This window comes from Rhineura floridana, chromosome 2 (genome assembly GCF_030035675.1).
Source record: "Rhineura floridana isolate rRhiFlo1 chromosome 2, rRhiFlo1.hap2, whole genome shotgun sequence".
Classification (NCBI taxonomy): Eukaryota; Metazoa; Chordata; class Lepidosauria; order Squamata; family Rhineuridae; genus Rhineura; species Rhineura floridana.
The window spans coordinates 67541503-67560354 of NC_084481.1; the positions used below are offsets into that span (position 1 = coordinate 67541503).

At 40.6% G+C, this 18852-nt stretch overlaps 1 long non-coding RNA gene across 1 annotated transcript; it reads right to left on the bottom strand.

Moving 5' to 3' along the window:
* Positions 1 to 2477: 2477 nt before the first annotated feature.
* Positions 2478 to 5297, bottom strand: LOC133376539 (uncharacterized). Its single transcript, XR_009760512.1, has 3 exons — positions 5199 to 5297; positions 4862 to 5012; positions 2478 to 3110 (listed from the first exon to the last, which is right to left on the bottom strand). It is a non-coding gene; the product is annotated as an uncharacterized LOC133376539 (long non-coding RNA).
* Positions 5298 to 18852: the final 13555 nt, after the last annotated feature.

Genomic DNA, 18852 nt, shown 5'->3' on the forward strand with positions numbered 1-18852 from the left:
CATATTAGCTTTGCAGGCCCCTTCCAGGGACAAACCTTCTTGATTGTTGTTGATTCATACTCCAAATGGTTAGAAGTGGTTCCTATATTGTCAATGACGTCCAATGTTGTTATCAAGACCTTACGCAGGCTTTTCACAACTTGTGGATTGCCCAACATCATTGTCTGAGACAATGGGGCCCAGTTCACATCTGCGGAATTCCGCACATTCCTGAATAATGGACTAATTTGGCATGTCACTTCAGCCCCTTTTCATCCAGCAACCAATGGCCAGGCTGAGAGGATGGTCAGAACAACAAAGGATGCATTGAAACGGATTGTAGAAGGTGACTGGGACTGACTCTTTGCAAGTTTTCTCCTGGCATAACACATCACATCTTGTGTCACAACTGGAAGGAGTCCAGCTGAGCTATTAATGAACAGACAACTGATGACTCTGCTTGACGGATGCATCCTGACATGACCGAGGACCGACCAAGGGAGTCCGTTGCTGTTCAAGAACCTGCACGGTGACCCTGTGTATGTCAGGAACTATGGTGCTGGTGAAACGTGGATTCCTGCCACTGTGACCCAAGCCATAGGGCCATTGTCCTACAGGGCTCAAACACCAGACGGCCATGTGTTACATTGACATGTGGACCAGATGAGAGGATGAAACCCAGCTCCATCAGTTGTCTCTGAGGGTGCTGGAAATACTCAAGTGGGAAGGGAAAATGAGCCAGTGGCTGCTCCTGATGCTGGACAAGAGCAGTTACGCGTGGACCCTGAAGTGGACTTGCGTGAACCAGAGTCAAACAGGGAACTAGGTGATGCACTATCAGCTTCAATGCAAAACTGTCGCTGATTGACCCGCATTAGGGTTCATCCCAAGTACCTTCAGGACTATGAGAGCTAGGAGGGAGAGGTGTTGTGTATTGGCCCTCCAGGCTTGCCATACAAGGAACTGCAGAGTCTGCCCAGGGTGTGGCAGTTTTGTTTCAGTTCTGAGTTGCAGTTTGGCCTACAAGCAGCACCATGCTGTGGGCCTTGTTCTTATTTTCAGTGATAATAAAGTTCTTGTTGTTGTATATCCTCTGTGTGGCCTTTTCCTTCAGAATACTTTTTTAAGTACTTACCTGGGAGAAAGTCCCATTGACTGGAATGGGGCTTAGGTCTATGAGTTTTGTATTGGATTGCACTGCATGTGACTATGTTTAGTATTATAGCCACCTTCCAATTTAGGTGCCTATGGCTATAAATCTATGCTTGGGAATAAGCCTCATTGAATATAACTTAGTTCTAAGTTAACATGCATAGGATCAAGTTGTAAATTGGGCTATATGGACCTATTGAATGATTATTGTAGCTGCTGATACATGCATGTCATTTTTCTGTACAATTTCCCATCAACTCTTATCAGCCCTTGTCTGTAATTGGCCTGACCCTGCGAGTCATTACTACCATCAGAACTTATCTCTGTAACAAATTCCTTTGAATCACTCATATTCTAACTAATTAAATGCTTAGGACCTATTTTGTGTTCCTTCAAGAACCCCATCCACCCAACTTGCCCTGCACACTACATGGAATTATACAGCCATGAGAGTGTCAAGCATGGATTTTTCATATTCCACCATGTTAAATTGAAAATACCCCCATGCCATTCTGCTGCTTCCCATGAGCTCATTTCAAAACAAAACCTTATAGTCCTGAACTCGGAAATGCTTGCTTAACAACCCTCTAGGTTTTCATGGCAATACACAAAACACTCAGGGAGAATCCAGAGTTCAAAGTCCAAAACAAGAGTAAAATAATCCAGACCCCTGTTATATGATAGAAATATCTGTTGGCTATAGGTATGTTCTTAAATGCAAGGGGTTTTTATTAGTGAATATTAGCAAGTCACAAAAATAACAACATCTTCATGGCATGAATACGCTCAATAATTCATTCTTAAGAGTGCAGTATTGGATATTAAACAATAGTGTGGTTTGCACATAATGTTAGGTCAAATCATGGCTTAGTATGAGGAAACAAATGTGTAGAGTGGAGATCATAACCACTTTGCTCTCCCTGGTCATTTTGCTACTGTACTGAGCTAAGCTATGATGTGGCTTAGCATGTCATCGAAACCCAGGATCATGATTTAATTCTCTACAGACATATCAAGAGCTGTATCTAAGGTTTGTCCTATGGTTTACAGATCATGGTTTGTCTGGGAGAGCTAAACCACGATCCTGGGTTTGGACAGCACACTAAGCCGAACCATGGCTTAGCTCAGAACAGTGCAGCAGCAAAACTACTGGGGAGGTGCAAAGCGACCATGATCTCTAAGATATTTAGTAAGTAAAACACACAGTAGTGTGAAACAAATTAAAAAATAAATTGACCTAGTATTATATAAACTGAGCAGACTCAGACTCTTTTATTCAAGTTAGAAACAAATAATTTAATTTGTGTGTGGGTACAAGTTGTTTGTAAGAAAATATTTGTTACTATTGTTTTGCATTACAGACCCAGTCTTTCTTACTCTTCAGGGCTTTGAACATTGGCACCAAATCTAAGAGTGTGTCTGCTAAAAAGCCTGCTTTTGGATTATCTTAATCAGAACTAAATTTCATGATGACATGTTCTTGATTTTAAGAAGATGTAAGGGAGAAGGAACAAGGAAAAAACTCTCAGCGCAGCCTCACTGATACATCAAATATTGCTAAGATGTATTTTGCATTTACACAAGTCTTCCTTAGTAAAGCTTTTTTTCACAGACATTGTCAAACAAAGTTACAACCAAAACAGGAAATTAGTTCTTTCCTAGTAAACAAACAAACCCAAAATTTAGCATGTCTCAAAGACACCAGAAGCCCCCCTTCTTTCTTTCTTTTTAATAACAAGAACCATGCTGTGATCCCATTTCAACTTTGCAAAAGGGCTTCTTCATTCCACTTTTAGCCCATATGTCATTTCAAATCATTTCTCTTTCCCATCCCTACCCAGTATATAGTTTTTTACATGCAGGCAAGGGAGAATTGTATTCAGGAAGCAGATCTGGTCTTCATACCTTTTCCTCATATCTGTCTCTTCTTTTTGTGCTTGTAGCTTTAAACTCTTGTACATCTGCTTGGCATGTATCACCTGAACGGTAATGCAATGTTTTATGTAATCTCAAGAATTCACATAGTCAAACTGATTGTCAATAATCAATTAGGTTCTTCACCATGGTTCTTGAAAACAAAGACAATGAATGGGGAATATTTTATTTCACAACTAGAAACAGAAAGAAATGAAGTGCTTAATAATATTTAGAAAGGTCAGTTGAAGAACTAAAAAGCTAAACCAGGACTCCTGAATTTTCTGATCCATGTGAATGCCTTGTGCTCTCAGAAGAGACTGCAGTGCCTTTGCTGCTGATCCAAATGCAATTAACCATTGGGTTAATTCCAAATTTAGTTTTGCTGACCTGTCCAAACCATGAAACTGCAACTGCCATATTGTATTACAGCAGCCTATAAATGATGATGAGGTGAGAGCTTTTGCTAGCCTTATGGATTAATTATTAAAATTGCTATCAAGATACCCATAATATTTCACAGCTGAAATGCCTGAGATCTTGGCATGTTCCTACTATTTCCACCCTGTTCTGGCCTTTGCTGAACTATAAGATTGTGTCTTGTATCAGTGGTCCCTGACCTTCCTTTTAAACTATGGTGCTTTCTGCCATCATACATATTATTTATATTTTCTTTATTTCTAATATGTTCATCTTGCCTTTTTATGAAAATAGTCAAAATGGCTAACAATCTCCCCAAGCCATAAATTAGTAGTAACAACAGTAAAATAAGATTAAGCCAAAATAGATTTATTACAAATTTGTAAGTGCAGCAGCAATCAAATTCTAGTTTACTAACAATAACCTGAGAATGCTTGTTGAAATAAAACTGGCTTTCCTGTCTTTAATAATGTTGCTTCCTCCCTGCTAAAACAAGATCAGATGTCTTGTCTCTATTATTTGGGCTGATTGCAGGTGTTGCCACCACTCAGCATATGCTCAGAGGCACGTTACCAAATTCTTCTAAGCTACACAGGAAGTGGATTGGACTGTGAAAGACCAACCCAAATTGTGTTTGCATTTTGACAAATTTGTAGGGCAGCCCAATATCTCAGAGAGGAGGTCAGGTCTTCTGTTCCCCTGGTTCATTCACTATAGCTGCCCAATTTCCCTGCTTTTTCAAGTTTGATAGAAATATCTGTGGGCTATAGGTACATTCTTAAACTGCAATGTTTTTTGCCTGTTAGTGAATTATATCTGAAAAGACCATGGGTTGCATCCAAAGGAACACTAAGTCATGGCCCATCAGCACAAGGATTTCTGCTTGTGCAATGGGACTTCTCCCCTTTTCTCCTCCTGCATTCCCCTTAAATCTGTTCTATGGTTCCCACAACCCTCTGGAGCAGACTTGGGGAGGGAACAGGGCACACTTGGGGGGAGGAGAGGGAGGAGGTGCTCTCAGAGCCCCAAAATTTCATTGTTCCTTCAGAGAGGTCTTGATGAGTCTCTGGCTCCTAGTATAGAAGGACTGGGGCTCTTCGTATCATTGAGCTATCCCTGGGCTATGGTATAGCTTCCTTCTCTCTTCTCTCCTTCCTCAATTCCTGTAAAGAGTTTTCTGGGTTATAATCCAGAACAGGTTCTTTGTTGGTTTCCGTTGTGTCTCCATGCTGAGGCAATGGTTCAGTTTGTAAATGTCTTTTCCTTTCAAGTGCATGCTGCTACTGAGGCTGCTCTCCCCTTCCAGACTTTTCCCCTTCATAGCGTGCCAGGGAGGGTGAGAGCATTCTACCCACCCACCTGTCATTGATGTCACTTCTGGCCTGCCTGTGTTTACCTGTAAATCTTTTCAGAGACAAGGTGCACCTGTGGCCAACCTCTGACATTGCATTCAGTGCTGGTTTCTGGCTTACTCCCTGATTCTGCCTTTTCTTTGTCCTTTGGTCTCGGCTTGCTCTTCAGTTCCGACTTTGCCATGTTTCCAGCTCCTGGCAGACCCAAACCAGTTAATGGTAATAAAAATCAGAAAACATGATCACATATACCACATTGGGGGGGGGGGATGATTCTTATTATATTAACTGGATTGGCAGCAAAGAACAGCAGCCAAATGGTAGCATTAGCATTTCAGAAATTCAAAAGATAATTGCTTCCCACATTAAATGCCTCCTTACTTTGTGTCTTAAAGGTGTTCCATAGCTGCTGGACTAATATTTACCACGTAGTAATCAAGAATGGAATGCATGTAACAACTTGTAAGCTAATCATCTGGCTCATCCCACCAAATGGTGAGGAAAATTTTACTGGAGAGTTGCACCATCAGAAATATAGGGAAGCAGGATAGTGGCAAAATTGTCCTCACTGCCAGGAAGCATTAATGAAGATGACTTAATTACCAAGTAGATACATCAGGTTGCCTGAATTTGTGATCTACTAAGCTAAAGATAGTCCCACAGGAGCTCAATCAACACATTTTGCTGCCTTCCTGGGACATTGTTAAACAACAGACAGGCGAGAGTACAAGGCTGTTATGTTGTGTTTGACTTGGTGGGTAACAGGTGCTTGTGCCTGTCTGAGTTGCATGCACACTGTGATAGGTTGTAGAATCATAGAATCCAAAAATAGTAGAGCTGGAAGAGGCCTATATGTCCATTGAGTCCAACCCCCTGCTCAAATCAGGAATCCAACTTAAAGCATACCCAACAGGTGGCTGTCTGTCTATATTTACTGTCTCATGATGCAAATTTGGCTAGAATGATACATCAAACATCAGGAATATCATCAAATGCTAAACTATGTTTCCTGGAACAGCTGCATTTTTTTAAAAAACAACAACACTGATATTTCTTTAATGGAAAATAAAGTGCCACACATTAAAGCAATGGCTAAAATCTTCTGTCATTTTCCTGCCCAATGTTTTATTTATTGTTTGCACTCCCACAGAAATCTTGTCTTAATAAATCTCTTCTTGGCCTACCCAGGTGATAAATGTATGTCAACTACAACTCCAGTGTTTATCATTTTTAAAAAACCCTGCAAGTTTGTATACTTTTCTGCTGCCTCTGTTGCTGCTTAGCTTTGAAAAAGCACATGATGTATCATATATCAAGTGAAAAAAGGTTGTTCTTGTATCTATTATACCACTATCATATATCTCTCAGGGTAAAATATGGTGGGAGTACTTTTGGACAACAGAGTCTCTATGATTATCACCTTATTTTTTGTTTATCATCCAGATATGAGGAAATTGAGGGGTAGTTGACATATCTGTGCATGTGGCTATCTGCTTGTGTATTGTTTTTAAAACAGATTGATTTTAGTTGTTATTGTCTGCCCAGATTCTGGGGTGTATATGACAAAGGAGTGATCTAAGTATTGTCACAGTCAGGCAGGCATATGCTATAATTCATTCCACTATTACAAAAACAGTTTTAGAGTTGCTTGACATGACATCTTAAATCATAGGGATTAATCCAATTAAGTCTGCAACCCTTATATCCACTTAGTTGGAAGTAAGTCCCATTGAACTCTGCATAGGAAATGCATAGAATTGTAATGTAGCTCTGCCTCAAACCTCCTGCAGTTTTGTTACCCTCACTTCATATAGCTTGTTTCTTTCATTATATATTAATTTGGAAACATTTTACTGGATTTCTGTGTCATTAATTTTAAGGAGGTATATAAAAATAAACTAATTAAATTGCCAGCTGAATTTTATTCCATAAATGCAGAGATCTAGATTAAACACTTGTGCTGTTAAACACCCTTTATTCTAAATTATTAACACCGTTCAGGAACTTTACAAATTAAAGATAATGACCCTTGTTTAAAGTTGGAAAACTATGTCTTTTTACCCCAGTTGAAATAGTCATTTAGTCATCAGATATCTGTTAAATTAGGAGTTCACCTTCATTCATAAGTTATCTTACCTGCCCCAAGTGAACATTTGTAATCATTAACAAGTTAAAATTTGAAACCAGATGTACGTATTCTCAGTACTTTGTTTTAACTACTAAATAATTAGTTTTAGTGCTACGTGCATTTAAGATTCTCTGTATAATTAATAGTTATAGGGCTAGACTTATAGGAACTGCAAACTTTGTTTTTTAAAAGAACTGCTTTTCCTGTTTAAGCAGAAAGAATCTTATTCAGTCTCCTTCAAAGTCAATGGAAAGACTCCTACTGACTTGAATTACCTGGATAAGGCTCTATAATAGATTGACTCAATTAGTGGAGTCCATCAGGCAGTGACTGGGACTTCTTTGTGTCAGTCTTGCATTTCTTCACAGCTTGAACCAAAACCTGCAGTCAGTCTACTTACTGGGGAACTCTGAAAAAGAAACATCTGCTTCTAACAAACTGCAGAATTGTTGTGAATGTTATTTATCAAGCACTTTCAATTATCGTTTATGTGCAAATTCTCTGTTACATAATATGCATCCTTGAAACAGCTGCTAAACTGCTATGAGTATTTTGTGAAAGAACATTGATAGGGGTGTTAGCAGATCAGAAGACGGCAGTAGCAGTTGACAGAAGCAAGAGAAGCAGGACAAATTGTGGTGTTTGGAAGATATAGCATAACCATATAAATAATGTAACGTAAATAAAGTCTACAGAGAAGAAAAAAAATTAAGTCTATAAAATGGGTACAGCGTTTGCTCTTCTGACAGAGGAGATGTGAAAATAAATTTTAGGTACCACAATATCAATTGTGGCCGAGGGGTGAAATCAGACACGGACACAGCAGTTTGGGTTGAACAAAGGTCCACTTTATTAAACTATAACAAAACCCTTTAAAGTGACCTGCAGAGGGGAAACCTAGGTGAGGGGACTGTCTATAAGCAAGCAGCTTGCCATAAAGCTCTCGGGTGACCAGCCCTGCTGGGGCAAGGGCAAGACCTTCTGCTTACCCTTTACCCTGGCCACACCCTGTAGATGAGCAGGGGGGCCTTCCCACATCACCACCCCCCGGGGCCGTACAACTCCGGCTGGATGAGGTAAGTTGGCCCCAGAAGCAGCCCATATCCTGCCCTTGGGCCGTAAAGCCCTTCCTGGCAGGCCTCTGGAACCAGCAGTCACCTCCAAAGGTGTCTAAGGGGGCCACCTAGCTATCCTTACCTACTTCCCTTCCCATACCTCACCACACCCGTGCACCAACAACCTTTCCCACTCGGGGCATTAACATTTTAAACCTTGCCAAATTAGCTGAATCAGCCAAAACCACATATTAATCACAATGCCCTCTAACTCTATTCTTTCCCACCCTCACAGTGTGGAGCAGGCAAGAAACCTGCCCGCCAGCCAGGGTGGGCAGGATAAAAATTCCTACTAGTCCCCGAAGTGACCCAGATCACACTGTAAAAGAGGGAGGGCGGAGTGGGCATCACGCGCCTAAAGGAGGAAAGAAGGGACAGCATGGGCTTAAATAGGCCCCTGGCACCCCGCCCCTTCATGCAGCATGTCACGCACACACATTATACGCAATGCGCAATCGCTGCCCCTCTCTAAAATGGCGGCCACGGCATCGCCCCTTAGCTGCAACTACGCCCTGCCCGTCCAGGCTCTGCGCGGGCAAGTGGAGTGGGATGATGATGAATACATGGTACATTTAGAAGAGGTCTTTACCCAGCACTAGGCCAAAGCTGCTAATGGTTGTGTTGGTGATAAATATGTGATAGCAAACATGATTGTGTCATAAATGGAAGTCCCATGGGCTGGCTATCTCTTACTTTTCATAAGAACACAAGAACAACCTTCTGGATGAGCCAGTAGCCCATCCAGTTCAGCACCTTGTTCTAACAGTGGCCAACCAGATGCCCATGGGAAGCCTGCAAGCAGGACCTGAGTACAAGAGCACTCTCCCCTCCTGTGGCTTCCGGCAACTGTGTCTGACTATGGTGGCAGAGCACAGCCATCATGGCTTGTAGCCACTGATAGCCTTATCCTCTATGAATTTGTTTAATCCTTTTAAAGCCATCCACATCGGTGGTCATCACTGCCTCTCCTGATTTGGCTAATGATATAATTCTTTGAGGACCTACTTCAGTAGTTTTCACATACTTCAATAGTTTTCAAATGGAAGCAACATTAGATAAAGCATTATAAATTATGAATTTATGAACAGCTTTATGGTATATAAACAGCTTAATGGTATATAAAACAAGGAATTTTCCCATTTGATTAATCATTGTAGTTAATCTACAAAATATTTAATTTCAAACAAAAATTTGCTTTCTCTGATTAACTAGCGAGGCCAAACAAGGAAATTCCTGAAGGATTTATCATTGTTCAGATTACAAACACATGACATGGGATGGAAAAGGTTTGTTTTGTTGTATTATGCTGGGACTGCTTTTAAATCAGTCCCATTCTGAACAGTGATTTCTTTCCCCCCCTACATCTATTTTAATGAAACTAAACTGATACAGGTTTGGGGGGGAGGGAGAGGGAACACAGAAAAAGTAGGAGCAGAAGTATTCAGTTGCCATTACAGTTAATTTTTTAAAGCCCAGTAGCGGAAAGATACTGTACTTTAAGGATTTGCAGGCAAAGGATGATTCAGAAGATTTTGAAGAAATAACAAGACTAACCCAGAAAAGCAGATATTTCTACTCTGAGCAACAGTGGCTCAAAATTTGGAACACCTACGTACAAATACATCATTCTCCATCTACAAGGCAGTACATGACAGTACAGCTGTCAAATAGGTAAAAGAACATAAAGAACCATGTAAAACATACTATAAATATGTGCTTAATAACAGCAAAAGTATGTTTTAATAAATGATCAGACAACTGGAATTTTTGCTATTAACTTTGCAGAGACAAAAGGAAGATAAAAAAACACCTGCATCAGAGAGCTTACACAATGTCTCTGTGTGCATGTTAAATCATTCATTAACATCTAATTTAAAGGTAATGTTATTTCATTTTCATCTCTGCTGACCTTACATAGAGCAATTACTGCACGTGTCTGCAATTCAATGCATCAAAATCCTTTTTTCATTCTTTGCTCAAAAATAAAATAAATTAATTCAATGTTGATATTTGTCCCTCTTTCATGTGAATTAGAAATATAATAAAATGCATCCAATGGTGGCTTTGCACTTCCACTTGCACAAGGTGGGGAGTATCCAGTTTTCACTGATCTACTCCTAACTAAAATAAAGATAAAGATTGTGATGGATTGTATACAGTTAGGATTAACTGCTACATATGATGTTGTGTATACCATGTAGTACTGATAATTTATGGCTCTCAGCTGAATTAAAATAGGAACACAATCATAACAAATAATTATAAGACAATAAATAAATAAAAAATCTGTATGGCATTATTGATTTGATCTTCAGTGGCATACTTTTTTCACCCAAAAGCTAGAATAAATTTGTAGGCCCCTGTTACCAACTCATAGAAATAGTTGTGCAGAGCAGATAATCTTTATTTTATTTATTTATTTATTAGATTTATATCCTGCCCCTCCCAGTAGGAGCCCAAAAGCACTAAAAACATTCTAAAACATCATGAAAACAGACTTTAAAATATATTACAACAAAACATCCTTAAAAACATATTAAAGCATCTTAAAAACATCTTTTTAAAAAAAAGATTTTAAAACATCTTTTAAAAAAAGCTTTAAAAACATATTAAAAAGCAATTCCAACACAGACACAGACTGGGATAAGGTCTCTACTTAAAAGGTTTGTTGAAAGAGGAAGGTCTTCAGTAGGCGCCAAAAAGATAACAGAGATGGCACCTGTCTAATATTTAAGGGGAGGGAATTCCAAAGGATAGGTGCCACTACGCTAAAGGTCCACTTCCTATGTTGTGTGGAATGGATCTCCTGATAAGATGGTATCTGTAGGAGGTCCTCACCTGCAGAGCACAGTGATCAACTGGATATATAAGGGGTAAGACGGTCTTTCAGGTACCCTACTGCCAAGCTGTATAGGGCTTTGTACACCCAAACCAGAACCCTGAACTTAGCCTGATAGCTAATAGGCAGCCAGTGCAATTCATTCAGCAGCGGGGTGACATGTTGGCGATACCCTGCCCCAGTGAGCAGTCTCAGCGCCACATTTTGCACCAGGTGCAACTTCCGAACCAACCTCAAGAGCAGCCCCAGATAGAGTGCTTTACAATTATCCAGCCTGGAGGTTACCAGTGCATGAACAGTGGTCAGGCTACCTGGGTCCAGAAATGGCTGCAGCTGTCTTACCAGCCAAAGCTGGTGAAAGACACTCCTAGCCACTGAGGTCACTTGGGGCTCTAGCGACAAAGATGGATCTAGGAGCACTGCCAGACTATGGACCTGCTCTTTCAGAGGGAGTATGACCCCATCCAAAGCAGGCAACTGACCAATTATCTGAACTCAGGAACCACCAACCCACAGAGTCTCTGTCTTGCTAGGATTCAGACTCAGTTTATTGGCCCTCATACAGCCCACCACAAATACAGGCAGTGGTCCAGGGCTTGCATAGCCTTTTCTGATCCAGATGTTACAGAGAAATAGAGCTGGGTATCGTCAGCATACTGTTGACACCTCACCTCAAATCTCTTGATGACTGCTCCCAACGGCTTCATATTGTTGTTAAACAGCATGGGGGACAAGATGATACCCTGCAGCACCCCACAGTACAACTGCCAGGGGGCCAAGAGACAATCACTGTAAAATTGTAAAACAGTGCCTCTGAAACCCATCTCACCAAGTCAGCCCAAAAAGATACCATGGTCAGTGGTATCAAAAGCTGCCAAAAGATCAAGTAACAATAACAGAGTTGTACTCTCCATGCCCTTCTCCCGATAGAGATCAGTGCGACCAAGGCCAATTCAGTTCCATAACCAGGCTTGAACCCAGATACTTATGGGTCAAGATAATCTGTTTCATCCAAGAGTTCTTGCAATTGCTGTGCCACAACCCTCTCAATAACCTTCCATGAAAAGAGGGTATTTGCAACTGGGCAGTAGTGGTCATAAACCAATGGATCCAGGGTGGGCCTTTTCCAGAGCAGTCAGATCACTGCCTCTTTCAGGGTGGCTGGAACCACTCCTTCCTGCAACGATGTTTCATCCATACCCTGGATCTTGGTTGGAAACAATGTGAAAAGAAGATAATTCCTTCTGTTCAATACTGTTGCTGTTAATAGGAAATCGTCCATTAATTTTCTCGGAAGACAACATCATTCACTGATTCAGTCTACCCTGAATGTATTTCTAGTATAATTATATACAGTTGTGTGTGTAAGTGGGATGCAATAATTTCCATGGGCTGCTATTTCTATTTGCAGTGAATTTTATTTATTTGGGAGACCTTTAAAAATGTAAATTTTCCCCACTTGCATTCTGAAATGATATAGTCCATTTATCTCCTCACTATTCTGTTCCTTGATTTCCATCTAATTTTGCTGCATAAGTAGACTTGGCCTTAGAGTGAAATCCTTGTAGCATTAGAGACAAGTAGGAAATGCTATCCAGCCTTAGCGATTTTGAAGAATTTAGCAGCAGCATGAGGCCAAGTACAGGGGAATTATTTCTTTAACAGCCCAGAGGCTCTTGCTGAGAGAAAAGCTCACAATGATCAGTTTTGCCAGGACCAGAATTCCTAAATCTTCCTGCGGTCTAATGATGAGCTCTCTTGACAACAGACAGTAAAAGCTTGGGTGGGTAAGTCAGATGGAAAAGGAAGGACAAGCTCCTTGGCTTTGCAGAAGCTATGCACAAGAGAAGAATTGCTTTTGAGTTATAGGAGCCACCATTCCGAAAATCCTAACACTCTAGATGCTTGTCAAAGGAATTTAGGATTTCACCCTCTTTGCTGCCCATGAAAGAAGATTACTGAGAAGCTGATTCTTCAGAGGCCATGATATGTATTCCAGAGATTGTACAGAACTATCTAGAGTGAATCATGGTGTTTTCCTCTGCTTATTGTATGTTGGGTCATTTACTGTGTAACACTTACCTTGATGTAACCTTTGTGTGCTCTACACTTCTTCAGTATTAAAGAAACTTCATGCACTTACATACTGTAAAGTCATAGCTCTGCAAGGAAGAAGGAAAGCTTGTCTTCAGTTGGGGCCATGGTTTGGCTAGGTAGATCATGACTTAAACAAGAATTTGCTGACGGGAGAACAACAGCTTCATAAGTCAGTATAATATGTGAGTGTAAACAGCTGGATGCCACAAATTTATATTCTCCCATGTTTAAGGGAAATACAATAATTTCCCCAAGCTTATTAACCTATTTTCATAGAATCATAGAATAGTAGAGTTGGAAGGGGCCTATAAGGCCATCAAGTCCAACCACCTGCACAACGCAGGAATCCAAATCAAAGCATTCCTGACAGATGGCTGTCCAGCTGCCTCTTGAATGCCTCCAGTGTTGGAGAGCCCACTACCTCTTTAGGTAATTGATTCTATTGTTGTATGGCTCTAACAGTTAGGAAGTTTTTCCTGATGTGCAGTTGAAATCTGGCTTCCTGCAACTTGAGCCCATTATTCTGTGTTCTGCACTCTGGGATGATTGAGAAGAGATTCTCTATGTGACAGCCTGAAGAGTGCTATCATATCTCCCCTCAGTCTTCTCTTCAGGCTAAACATACCCAGTTCTTTCAGTCTCTCCTCATAGGGCTTTATTTCCAGTCCCCTGATCATCCTTGTTGCCCTCCTCTGAACCTGTTCCAGTTTGTCTGCATCCTTCTTGAAGTGTGGAGACCAGAACTGGACACAGTACTCAAGATGACAATCTTTTAACAATCTCTGGTAGTCTTCATCAAGTTGTGATTTCTTTAACCATATTAATCAACAAAAATATTTCAGTGGCATAAGTATGATATTAACAAATTAGCTATCACAGTGTTCCAATGTAAAGTAGTAGTGACCTATGGGAGTAGTTGGTGGTATTATATCCTGAGACAAAAGTCAAATACAAAATTATATGATCCTTTAAAGAAATGATTTCACTTGCTTTTTGTTCTGTGCTTTTCAGTTTGTGTGTGTGTTATGTGACTTCAAGTCGATTACAACTGATGGTGACCCTATGAATCAGGACGTTTGCTTATATATTTCGATTAGCTACACAGCCAGTTGAATGTATAATTCACTGCAACTAATTGCATTTTAGCATCCAAAAGTGAGAAACTTTCTTATGTTTGAAAGGTTTTTTTACAAAATCCAGGCAGAGAATATAGAGCTTGAGATATATATTCCAGGGACCAATTATCTCTTCCAAGTAGATATGTTAGATTGTGCCAAGATTAGCCTAGTTTTCACAAATAGTAGATCAGACGGTAAACCTGTATCTTGACTGGATCAATTCAAGGGTTTTACTGTAAAGATATATATGCAGATACCAATCTCTATCTTACCTCCTTTTTTTAATGATATTGGACCATTTGAGACATAATTCCACTGTCTGTCAGGATGATTTTATTGATCAAGATCAAATGGCATCATTTTACTTTGACAGCATATTATATTATGCGCCGACAGATATCAATTTCAGTGCCTCACACAAGAATCTTCAGGGGAAAGCACAAGGACTCAAATATACATTGGGCTAACTTATGCACTCTTAAAAGAAAGGATGGCGGTAAGAGGGAGTAGTAGTCAAAGGGTGCTTTACTTTGGAATGGAGTGAAGAGAAGGAATGGGCAATTCTTTGAAGGAAAGATAAAAGCTACCAACAGTGTTATTAACTATAAAATAAATAAATAAGAAGAATTAGCTTAGCTTGATGACTTTTTAGCACCTACACCTGAGCACATGCCTCCAGGCATACAAAGGTGTGATGTTATATCTCCCTGTTTTCTTGAAATGGCTTCTCAACAGAGAACAGAGACCTCTCTGGAGGAAAATACTAAGTATGCCTTAAAATACAGGTTTCTAAATTTTGTGCTACCATTCCTTATAGAATGATATATTTTACCTAAAGGCCCATATTTCATCTCACACTTTCCCCTTCATTTTTTAAAATGTGATAAAAAGTGTATCACACTTCACAGATGACAAGCAACTCTCTTAGTTTGTCTAATTCAGGCATCACCAACTTTTTTGGACCAAGGGACATATTTCAAATTTTGAGAGTGCTGAGGGTGGCAGTCACATAATGGCTGCCATGGGCATGTGGCATAACACAAAATAGCTGCCATGAGGGGCATGGTATAACACAACATGACTGGCATGAGGAGCGTAGCCTGACACAAAATTAGAGAGAGTACAGTCATTGCTGCTGCTACCCTCCCCGCTCGTTAAGTTCATATTCACCATGGGAAGTCACATATGTCCTGCTGATCCCGATTGTGGAGATACAGCTGTCAAGAACCCTTTTCCCCCAATGCCAATCCTAAACCAAAGACTAAAGTGCCATCCTGTACCCATGGAGTAAGCCCCATTAAACACAAAGAGACTTTCTTTGAAGTAGACTTCCATACCATTGTACTGTAAGTTAACTGTACAGTGGATTTTTAATGTGTTCCTGGACATCAGCTTCTACGCAGCTGGAGACATACCTAAGCCTCTTTACAAAGTTTTCACACTTCGTATTTGCTATTTGGAGAGGGAATTCTTTAATATCCACTTGCACTTATCGTGTAGTAGTATTCACAGAAAATAACTTCTAGCAAGTATCTGATCTCAAATGAACCCACCACAAAAAAGATGCATCCTGGTTGCTAGGTAAAAAGGAAGGGCAGGCTACTGAGATTCCAAGGATTACTAGAAAATAAGACAGTACAAGGAAAAGCACACTAAAGGGGAGGAGAAAACAGAAGCTCTTTTGGATGCCGGGGTTCCTGTTTCCTGGTGTTCAAATAACTTACAACCATCACAGCTCATTTGCTGAACCATTTGAGGGAGATTTTTATGATTCAGAAGAATTAGGGATGTAAGGAGGCAACATTAAGATTGATATCTACATATATCTCCTTGCATTCGCATAATAGAATACTGCTCCATACAGAAACATTCCCTGCATGTAAACTATTATCTTAGCACCTCATCTGATGTTTTTGAGAAATTGGTTACTGATGTCTTATTTTATATGCAAGTTATGACTATTATGATGTCTGCAAAGCATGTTCCCCACTGAAGAGAAAGGAACATGCTATGTGGAGCCCCATTTATTTTTACAAGACCATATATGCTCTCATATAGTATAAGAGCAAAGAGTAGTGTTTTCACTTCACTGCTTGCTGATATTGTTGCAGCTTATGGTCTGTCAGTGTTTTTATTATACAGCCCAGTCTTAAGGGTGTAATATCCCAGCATAAATCACAGGAGGCTGAAACATGGTGCTGTTTATTGGTTCAAGGAAAATTTATTTACTAAAAAGATCAACAACTACTAAGTGCGTATGTTTCAGTTTATCAAATACATTTGAAAGGGATGGCTACATTTAAAAAATGGTTACGAGTACTGGCTTTCTTCCTCTAAAGCTGTCCACAAATTAGGGGCAGTTCACTGCCTATACTGTGGGAATCTGAACCTTCTTCAAACATGTATTTGTGCAAAGAAAGATGACATGTGAACCAAGCATAGTCTTCCTATATAATAATTTTATAAGCATTATGTCACACGCTTCTGTGCAAGGCACAAGTGCAAGGTGGGGTGGCTGTGGTACTGCCCCTTGCTTGAGGCACCTGGTGGTGGCGCTCAAGGCACACAGTGGTGGCAGCAGCAGCACCTGAGGCAAGCAGGTGAGCAAGCGACTGGGGCAGCAGTGGAGGGGAGCGAGGTGCCTGACAGCAGCTGGGTCTCTCTAAGCGTGGCCCTTGGTGGGTGGGTTAGTCAGTTAGTGGGGGGAGGGTGGGGGACTTGGGGAGGGGAGACCCATAGGGGGGAGAGGGCAGCCTATGGGAGGTGACCCATAGGGGAAGGGAAAGAGGGTTGGTGACCTATGGGGATGGAAAGGAGGGGAAGTGCTGGTGGCCCATAGGGGAGGAAGGGAAGGGGAGTGCTAGTGACCCATGTGCAGGGAAGGAGGTGGAAGATCTGGCAACCTGTGGGAGGAGGGGTGGGGAGCACTGGTGACCCATGTGTAGGGGGAGGGAGAGGGAGTGCTGGAGACCCATGGGGGATGTGTGCTGGCAACAGTAGGTGGGGTTGGCGAGCAAAGCAAGCAGGGGTGGAGCCCATAGTCACATATATTATCATCAGCAACTCCTTCAATTGCACTGGCTGAAAATTATTTAGTTCATTTTAATATGCCCAATACCATAAGGGGGTTGCGAGTATACACTTCTAAAATGGAAATGATGTAATAGGGTTTCATAATGCTAAACAGCAAAATATATAGGTGTACTTCATAATCTAAATTAGTTTGTTGTGCCTCTGGAAATATAGGAAAAGAATTAAAACAGCATTGTCTATTCTAGGGACCAGTTCTACATGTTGTAAAACTCCTTTCAGAAACCATTGTGTTATACTGTGAAGTGTCAGGTTAATAATTCTAACTGGACAATTCATGTCTAAAATGTACCCATGTGCATTTAATTGTATCATGTAGAATGAAAAGAAAGTAGGTCTGACGTCTCTCACATTCTGTGGGAAATAAGAGTGTAACCTTTTCCACATTATATGAAGGAGGAATCTCAATGGATTGAGCAACCATGTAGCAACATGGAAAGTAGGCATTTGCCTTCTCTTTCACAGGTACTGTTGATACCCATTTGATACTATACTACATTGATTTCCTCAGAACTCAAAATATACTGTATTGTTTCATGTTATGTTCTCTAAACTGAACCTGCATTGTCTGAAGCTGTAACCCAGATGTGGTGAATCTCTGGCTCTTCAAATGTTGCTGAGCTACAGCTCCCATCTTCCCTCACTGTGCTTGCTGGGTCTGATGGGAGTGCTAGTTCAGTAACATAGGGAGCCCCGTGTTTCCTCACACCTGCAGTAATCTAGGTTGTTGATACATGCATAAGAGAATAATCTTATATGGACCCTGAAGTCTCTTTGTAGCTTTCACTATTGTATTTCCCACAGCTGCCAAGGTAAGATTCAGTCTAGTTTTAAGCTGTTTGCCTAATTGGCTATGGGAATTGCAGCAGTGAACACCATATAAATAACACCCTGACCATGTGGGTGGTTCCCATAAAAGTGAACAAGTCGCTTTTTTGAATCGCTACCTTAGGTTGCACTCTTGAAACCATTTCTCCAGTACTGTTAAGGTGATTTATTTCCTCCTCCTATACAGACATTATGACATTGTTGCGATGATATGATGTGGCTGTTAGGTCATTTTGAATGACTCGACCCACAGCTGATTTTTCTCCAGCAGAATGTTCAGCAGACATTTATGGTGTAAGAAAAGGTGATCAATTTTCTCCCCTTAGCAGCATTCTATCAGGGATCTTAGTTCACTGACCATGACAATTGAACATTCTTTTATTGGAACATATATTTACATAGTTTTCACATTAAGACGTGGTGAGTTTTGATTGCTATTCTGGGTCCCATTCCAACTAAAGATAAAGGTATAATCATTCTGTGCTTCTGCTGTTCCATCTAGTCATCTTCTATACCACATACATTCAGCCAATTGGTATATGAACTAATGATATCTATATTAAGCAAACTATAATGATGATTCACAAAACACATTTTTGTCTCACTAGGCATCTGACTTGTTTTCAAACACTTTTCTAACTTTTCCGCTCCCATTCTTCATCCCCATGATTACTTCAGGCATATCTGTCTCCACAACTATTTTCTTCAGTTGTTCCTGAAGTATGGTGTCTTATGACATCAGACGAGAGCAACCACAGTCACTGTCAAAGGCGTTACTTACCAGCTACCACCACCACATAAATTCCTTTAGCACATTACA